This window comes from Sinocyclocheilus anshuiensis, unplaced genomic scaffold (assembly GCF_001515605.1).
Source record: "Sinocyclocheilus anshuiensis isolate Anshui unplaced genomic scaffold, SAMN03320099.WGS_v1.1 scaffold702, whole genome shotgun sequence".
Classification (NCBI taxonomy): Eukaryota; Metazoa; Chordata; class Actinopteri; order Cypriniformes; family Cyprinidae; genus Sinocyclocheilus; species Sinocyclocheilus anshuiensis.
The window spans coordinates 2,202,411-2,209,942 of NW_015548184.1; the positions used below are offsets into that span (position 1 = coordinate 2,202,411).

The 7,532-nt window shown below is 36.1% G+C and overlaps 1 long non-coding RNA gene across 1 annotated transcript; it reads right to left on the reverse strand.

Moving 5' to 3' along the window:
• Positions 1–6,734: 6,734 nt before the first annotated feature.
• LOC107704874 (uncharacterized) lies at positions 6,735–6,910 on the reverse strand. The gene is made up of 2 exons (XR_001636014.1): positions 6,873–6,910; positions 6,735–6,767 (listed from the first exon to the last, which is right to left on the reverse strand). It is a non-coding gene; the product is annotated as an uncharacterized LOC107704874 (long non-coding RNA).
• Positions 6,911–7,532: the final 622 nt, after the last annotated feature.

Below are 7,532 nucleotides of genomic sequence, written 5' to 3' on the forward strand. Positions count from 1 at the left end.
TTAACACTTGCCGCGTTTTGTAGTTTTGGGCTAGTTTTGAGTAGCAATTAGGCGGGTTTTGTTGTGAAAACCCGGCAACCCTGGTCACGCTTATTGACAGTATAAAATGATTTACGATTAGCCGTGTCCGAAATCCAACCACGGATTGGCATGTTGTTATCTCAGAAACAGGCTCAGCCATCACATTGAATCAGGTAAACTGGTTATATATTTATGTTTCAGTATATTTACGCATGCTATACCAGGTGCGGTTCTAAACCCTTTTTAGGTGGGTTTCAGCCCCCCTATCTGTCACCTTAGCCCCCCAAAACTATCTTAACGATCAGGCCAGTGCTGCTTCCTCGAGAAAGTTTTTCATTCTCACGTGTTTTAAGTCTTGTCAGTTTAAACATTAAAGTAATTTTAAGCCATTTAAGCCCAAGACATCTCAATGTGGTACGCACGCGCTGTGATAAAGCGTTTCTATGCGCACCGCGCACACATCTGAAGTGGCCAAACAGATAGCCTTTTCAGACAGCAGGTGAATACCAATGTATCCTTGTAAGCACAGTCTGTTGGTTTAAGTGAACATAAACAGTAAAGAAAATATCAGATGTACATCAGTATAACGGATCCGTGCATTTCTTATATAAATGTTAATCAAAAAGAGCAAAGGAAAAATAATTCGCTGCTTTAATAGCTTTAATGGATATTTGCGCTATGTTGATGTTAATAAAGTAATTCTGTGTCAATACAGTAATGGGGGGAGGGGTGCGAGTGAAATTAGACAAACTTGGGGGGGCGCATGTCCTAAAAGGTTGAAATGTTAATCAAAAAGAGCAAAAAATAATAATTAGCTGCTTTAATAGCTTTAATGGATATTAAATGGATATATGTTGATGTTAATAAAGTAATTCGGTGTAAATACAGTAATGGGGGGGGTGGGTGTTGGGTGGGCGCAAGTGAAATTAGACAAACTTGGGGGAGCGCATGTCCTAAAAGGTTGAAAACCCCTGGTATAAGTCATTATAATCCGTAATTAAGTCCCACTGGATGCAACAAATGCCTCGTTTATAATGGGTTTTAATGTTTTTGTCTCATCGCGCAGGGACATGGCATCACAGTATGGTAAGGGGCGTAACATTTCCATCACATGCTTGAGGTATTCGGGAGTGAGGGTTTGTGCTTTTATTTTGAAACCGCTAGATGATGTATTCTCCTGTGTTTGTGTGGATTTATAAATGATTTACCTTACAAACCTGATGAAATGGCGCACGTTGCGTTCCCAGATGAACGTTATAATAAACCCAAACTCACAACAACATGCAGAGATGGAGTTTGAGACGCTCCACACATGTAAATGATAACAGTTCCTGTGGAACTACTGTGAACGGAGCTGCTGTGTGACGCATGTACTTAACCTGCACGCATTTAAATAATTAAAGTGAGTAAATAAATAAATCACTTGATATGCAAGTGCTATAACAAGTCTCAGTTAGCTTAACGTAGTACACGTAGCAAGGTTTTTTTAAATTATATAATAAATAAAAAGAAAATAGAATAGAAAAAGAATAGAGCAAGCTAGTGTTAGAGGCCTTTTTTGTTTTTGTTAATTGTATAATAAATAAAAAGAAAACAAATAGAATACAAAATATTAGACAAGCTAGTGTTTTTTTTTTAAGAAAACAAGCAAATGAGTAAATGCATACGAATGTAAACATTGATTTGTTTATTCTTGTTTATTATGTGAGTTTTTAATAATTTAATGTTACACTGTAAAAAATGATATGATGAAAAAGCCATGACAGCTTATGTTTTTAAGTTACTTTAACTCATAAAAATAATTTAAGCAATTTCAACTTTTTTTTATAAGTTATACTAGATTCAACTTGATTTTTTAAGTCAGTTTAATGTTACTGAAATTCAAAGAGCCCAATTTAGTTCAGTGAACTTAACATTTTAAGTTGTAGCTTTTTGGCACTAACCGGCCAAATCTCTGAACATGGATTCATGCGCAGGAGTCAAATTTGTAGATGAATTTAATATCAGAGTCCTTTCCAAGAAAAAAAAAATCAGCAAATCTAGACATTGGATTCATGTTTGAAACATGAGACATCGCAGTGCAACATCAAACAAGGAGACACGGGCAGACTATACAGCGAACTAACTAAACCGCGGAGGAATTTCAGACGAACAACTCATGAACTTGAGGAAGCTGTCCGTTGGGCTGGCGCGAAGAAGCATATTCAACGTGAATGAGGTGAGTGAATGCTTGTGTAACATAATTTTTGGGAGATTATTGTTTACGCTAGCAGAATAGAGCATAATTAGTTATGTTCTGTCATTGTTTTCCTAACTGTGTTTACCTTTCAAGTTTTGTACTTCTGATACGGTGGCCGCTGTGCTGTGCTGCATTAGCACTGCAGATTGTAATGTAACGTTTGAGATTTGACACATATTTGTTTCTCCACCTGTTAAACATCGTTAAGATGGGCAATTTGAGCGATTATAGGTGTATTTTACCGTTAAAGTGGGTAAGTTACCAGTTGGCTTTGCTGAGCAGGCTCGGCATTTTCGCGCCCACTGGAAGTTTATCCCAGTCAGGCTTCGCGCGTTTGAGTTGGTATTCGTTACTGAGTAAAGTTAAGCGTTTTTTTTTTTTATCAACCGTTCAAGCTGGGATAATATAAGTTAACTTGAGGTAGACGACGAGCGGTTTTCTACGACGCATGAACTAAACGTCACCAGTTTTGTCAGTTCTGTTCAAACTAGATGAACATATGACACATATTAATATGATTTAAGAGACCACGATTCAAACAATTGTTAACCTTGTTCATTTGTGACTACTTTTGTAGAAAGACATTTTTGTCAGCCGAGCAACCGACATGTTAAACGTTACATTCAGTTGGACGCATTGTAGGCCTAACGTTGTATTGATTTTGTTTTGTGTTGACAATTGTGTTTGTACATTAATTCGATTTTTGATACTTGAACTCTGATTTAAAGAAGAAAAAAAGAGTTATCAAAGGTGATGTGTTCATATTCAACCTCATTAGAGGGAATCAAATCTTGAACTAAAGTGAACAAAAAGAGAAGTATATGAAGTTCATTTGCAAAAACCGATAACTCCCTTTTTTTTTCCCAGAAATCACGTTTTTTTTATTGCGCATTCCAAGTAGGCCTAATATCAATCAAACTGCAGTTGGGTTGTTTTGATTAAGTAATAATAACTTAAACAATTACAGGTAATTTAGAAAATTAAAGTTCATTGAAAGTATGTTTTTTTTTACGTATTTAAAGTTGTTTTATAGCAAAAGCAGATAACTCCAACAGTCGTTTTTTGGCAAAAGCAGATAACTCCACATTTCATGTTTTAGAGTTTACAAAAACACTCGTTTAATCTTTGTAATCTCCTCAGATGACAATGTAGATGCCTGACAAACGTTGTTGTTATTGTGATCATAAACTGTATGGATGTGATTTCACACAATACATGGAGCTTTTCCCTCACCATTGTAACGCGCTGCTTTTACAAGTTTCCGTGAAAACGTTTCAGCTTTTCTTTTTTTTTCAGATTTTCCTTTTTTGCCCTTAAGAAGATATCAAGTTCTTCGAAATTATCCATCCTCGATCACTTTTAGTCAGCTTTGACGAAGCTCCTCTCAGCTAGCACATCTTTTCAAAGTGAAAGTAGCCTTGTTAGCCTTGTCACCTGACCTGAATACAGTGCGCTGATTTGCTAAAATGGACTTATCGGCTTCTGTTCAAAAACAACAAGGGCGCTTGTTGGCTTCTGCAGTAAAACGTGAACTCGCGATGCCTTGAAAGTTTCTCAGCAGCGAATCTATTCTTCTGAGACACTGGTCCATAGATTGGCATTATAATATCTACAAATTATTTGCCATAGAGCAAGTGCTACACAAACACTTTTTGTCACACTGTGGCAAAGCTTTGAAAAATCTCCAGGCCATCTTCATCTCTCTCAGAGACGGACTGTAGTTCAATCATTAGCTTTTGCTCTCTCCATTCTTGTCTTCAGTCAGATACACAGACATTTTTTACAGAGCCCTAACAAGCAGAGCAATTTATGTGCTATGGTATGAGCTCTTTGGGGTTGAACTCAAAGGCTGCCCTTATTTCACCGACACTACTCATCTCCGGGAGGCAAAGGGAGCCTGAGGTGAAGGTAAGACCCTGAAGATCGAAGCCATAAAGCTGAGGAACTGCCTGGCTTTTGTGCAAAAGGGATGATCTATACTGGTTGGTGGAGCATAAAACAATAACTAAGGTTACTGTTTGCCAACCTGATGTAGGCGTAGACAACAATCCAGTATCAGCGAGACTCCATTGATCATAAACTGAGACATGCAAAGAGGTGGTGAACTAACAAGTTGGACACCACAAAAATTCTTCTAAAGATTCTTTGTTTCTCCAGGTCAAAAAAATCTAGATTTTTCAAACTACCTGAAAGAGGAGGAAAAGGCAGCTGTCCAAGGCCATGTTTTATGGGTTTATTTATCTTGCCACATGTTCAACCATGTCATGCTTCCAAGGTAAAAATAAAATCGTTATAAACAGGTCTGACCAGGATTTTAAAATTGAACTGGTTTACTTGTCTAAACTCTTTCAGACAATTATAAATGCGCCAATAATGTAATTCCCAGCAAAATGCCTCAGAGTATTTCTTTTCTGGTGATCAGGTTGAGAATCTTTATGCTATTCAGTTGTACCGGAAGACAGCTCTGGATTGATATTTATAAAGTAAAGTAAATATAGCATCAAAGTCAGAAAGAAAAGCTCCTGTGGTGCAAACATGAATTTTCAAATCAATTTCTTGACTGCTGGCCCATATTCTGTCTGAAAGCGGTTTGTTATTATGCACTTTCCTTGAGACCTGGGTGCTTAGGAAAGGAAACCTTGCCTTTGACTGTCGAAAGTGTATCAGAGCAATTATACTGACGTGATTCATGGTCAGACCTTAATGTTCTTGGCTCTCAAACTCCCGCAAGACGATGGTCAGCCAGGCTAATAGGCAATACATAGCCTCAAATGGGTTTTACTTGTCCCGGACAGATTTAAGATGTGATTTTGGTAACAGCTGAGACATGTGCAAGTGTTATAGAGTTTAAGCAAGGATATTTCTAAATGATTGGCACATTCTGAAATTTGACCTTTAAAAATCTGATCTATAGAGACATACAGTAATCGATAACTGAAAGGGGAGTGAATTTAAAAGTGTAGTTCACCCAAAAATGAAAAGTTGTATCCCTAGGTCATCAAAGATAGTAAGTTTGTTTCTTCGTCAGAACAGATTTGTAGCTTTACATCACTTGCTCACCAATGGATCCTGTGCAGTAAATGGGTGCCGTCAGCATGAGAGTTCAAAAAGCTGATAAAAGCATCACAATAATCCACACATCTCCACTCCATCAATTAACATTTTATGAAGTAAAAAATCATCATTAAGCCATTTTAAATTTACACTGTCACTTTTGGCCAAAATATGAGTCCATAATCCATAGTAACGCTTCCTTCAGTGGAAAAAGTCCGTCCCCTGTTGTCCTCTCACATCAAAGTTTCTTTGTTGAGAACTGTTTTTGCTTGTGAATGGTGCTTGATGACCTTTAAAAATCTGATCTATAGAGATATACAGTAATCGATAACTGAAAGGGGAGTGAATTTAAAAGTGTAGTTCACCCAAAAATGAAAAGTTATATCCCTAGGTCATCAAAGATAGTAAGTTTGTTTCTTCATCAGAACAGATTTGTAGCTTTACATCACTTGCTCACCAATGGATCCTGTGCAGTAAATGGGTGCCGTCAGCATGAGAGTTCAAAAAGCTGATAAAAGCATCACAATAATCCACACATCTCCACTCCATCAATTAACATTTTATGAAGTAAAAAATCATCATTAAGCCATTTTAAATTTACACTGTCACTTTTGGCCAAAATATGAGTCCATAATCCATAGTAACGCTTCCTTCAGTGGAAAAAGTCCGTCCCCTGTTGTCCTCTCACATCAAAGTTTCTTTGTTGAGAACTGTTTTTGCTTGTGAATGGTGCTTGATCTGAGCATCTCTCACCTGACAATGCAACTTTTCCATGGGAGAAATCAATATTATGGATAGAGGACTTGTATCTTTATTTGACCCTCAAACTCTAGCACTCTCTATTCTAATTATATTCTTTAAAAAAACTTGGCCCTTTTAGACTTGCACTTTATTCATTAACTAACTGCTTGTTTTCTTAAAAAAAAAACTAACACTAGCTTCTCTATTCTTTTTGTATTCTATCTATTTGTTTTCTTTCTATTTGTTTTCTTTTTATTTATTATACAATTAACAAAAGCAAAAAGGCCTCTAACACTAGCTTGCTCTCTTTGTTGAGAACTGTTTTTGCTTGTGAATGGTGCTTGATCTGAGCATCTCTCACCTGACAATGCAACTTTTCCATGGGAGAAATCAATATTATGGATAGAGGACTTGTATCTTTATTTGACCCTCAAACTCTAGCACTCTCTATTCTAATTATATTCTTTAAAAAAACTTGGCCCTTTTAGACTTGCACTTTATTCATTAACTAACTGCTTGTTTTCTTAAAAAAAAAAACTAACACTAGCTTCTCTATTATTTTTGTATTCTGTCTATTTCTTTTCTTTTTATTTTTTATACAATTAACAAAAGCAAAAAAGGCCTCTAACACTAGCTTGCTCTATTCTTTTTCTATTCTACCTGTTTTCTTTTTATTTAGTATATGATTTAAAAAAAAATCTTGCTACGTGTACTATATTAAGCTAACAGACTTGTTATAGCACAGATGATCATTGCTCTTTTGCTGATTTTGATTGCTTCCATTGTCCTCATTTGTAAGTTAAAAAAATCTTGCTACGTGTACTATATTAAGCTAACTGAGACTTGTTATAGCACAGATGATCATTGCTCTTTTGCTGATTTTGATTGCTTCCATTGTCCTCATTTGTAAGTCGCTTTGGATAAAAGCATCTGCTAAATGTCAATGTATTTTAGCTGGAAGCAACAATTTGAAGTTAAAAACACGTCTTGATGGATTTGTTTATTACAAACTAAACATCTTTTTACTTCATACAATGTTATTTAATGTATAGAGTCATGTGGATTACTTTTGGATTATTGTAATGTTTCTATCAGCTGTTTGGACTCTCATTCTGATGGCACCCATTCACTGCAGAGGATCGATTATGGAGCAAGTGATGTAAAGCTAAATCTCTTGATATCTGCGGTAACGGTAACAAAGTTATCTACATGTTGGATGTCCTGATCATGAGTAAAGTTACATTTTTGAGGTGAACTATTCCTTTAAAATGGTACGTGTATACAACTTAGGCTAGACATAATCAAATATACCAGAATCAAAACAAAGTTTGTTTCATCAAGATGATCCATTGCAATTGAGCTATGTAGGACCACTCTAATGAGAATGAAACCAAAATGTAGGAAAGCTCTTATATGTTTTTCAGTACCACTGTTATATTTAGATTAATCTTTCTTTCTTTTCTGCTTTTTGTATAGA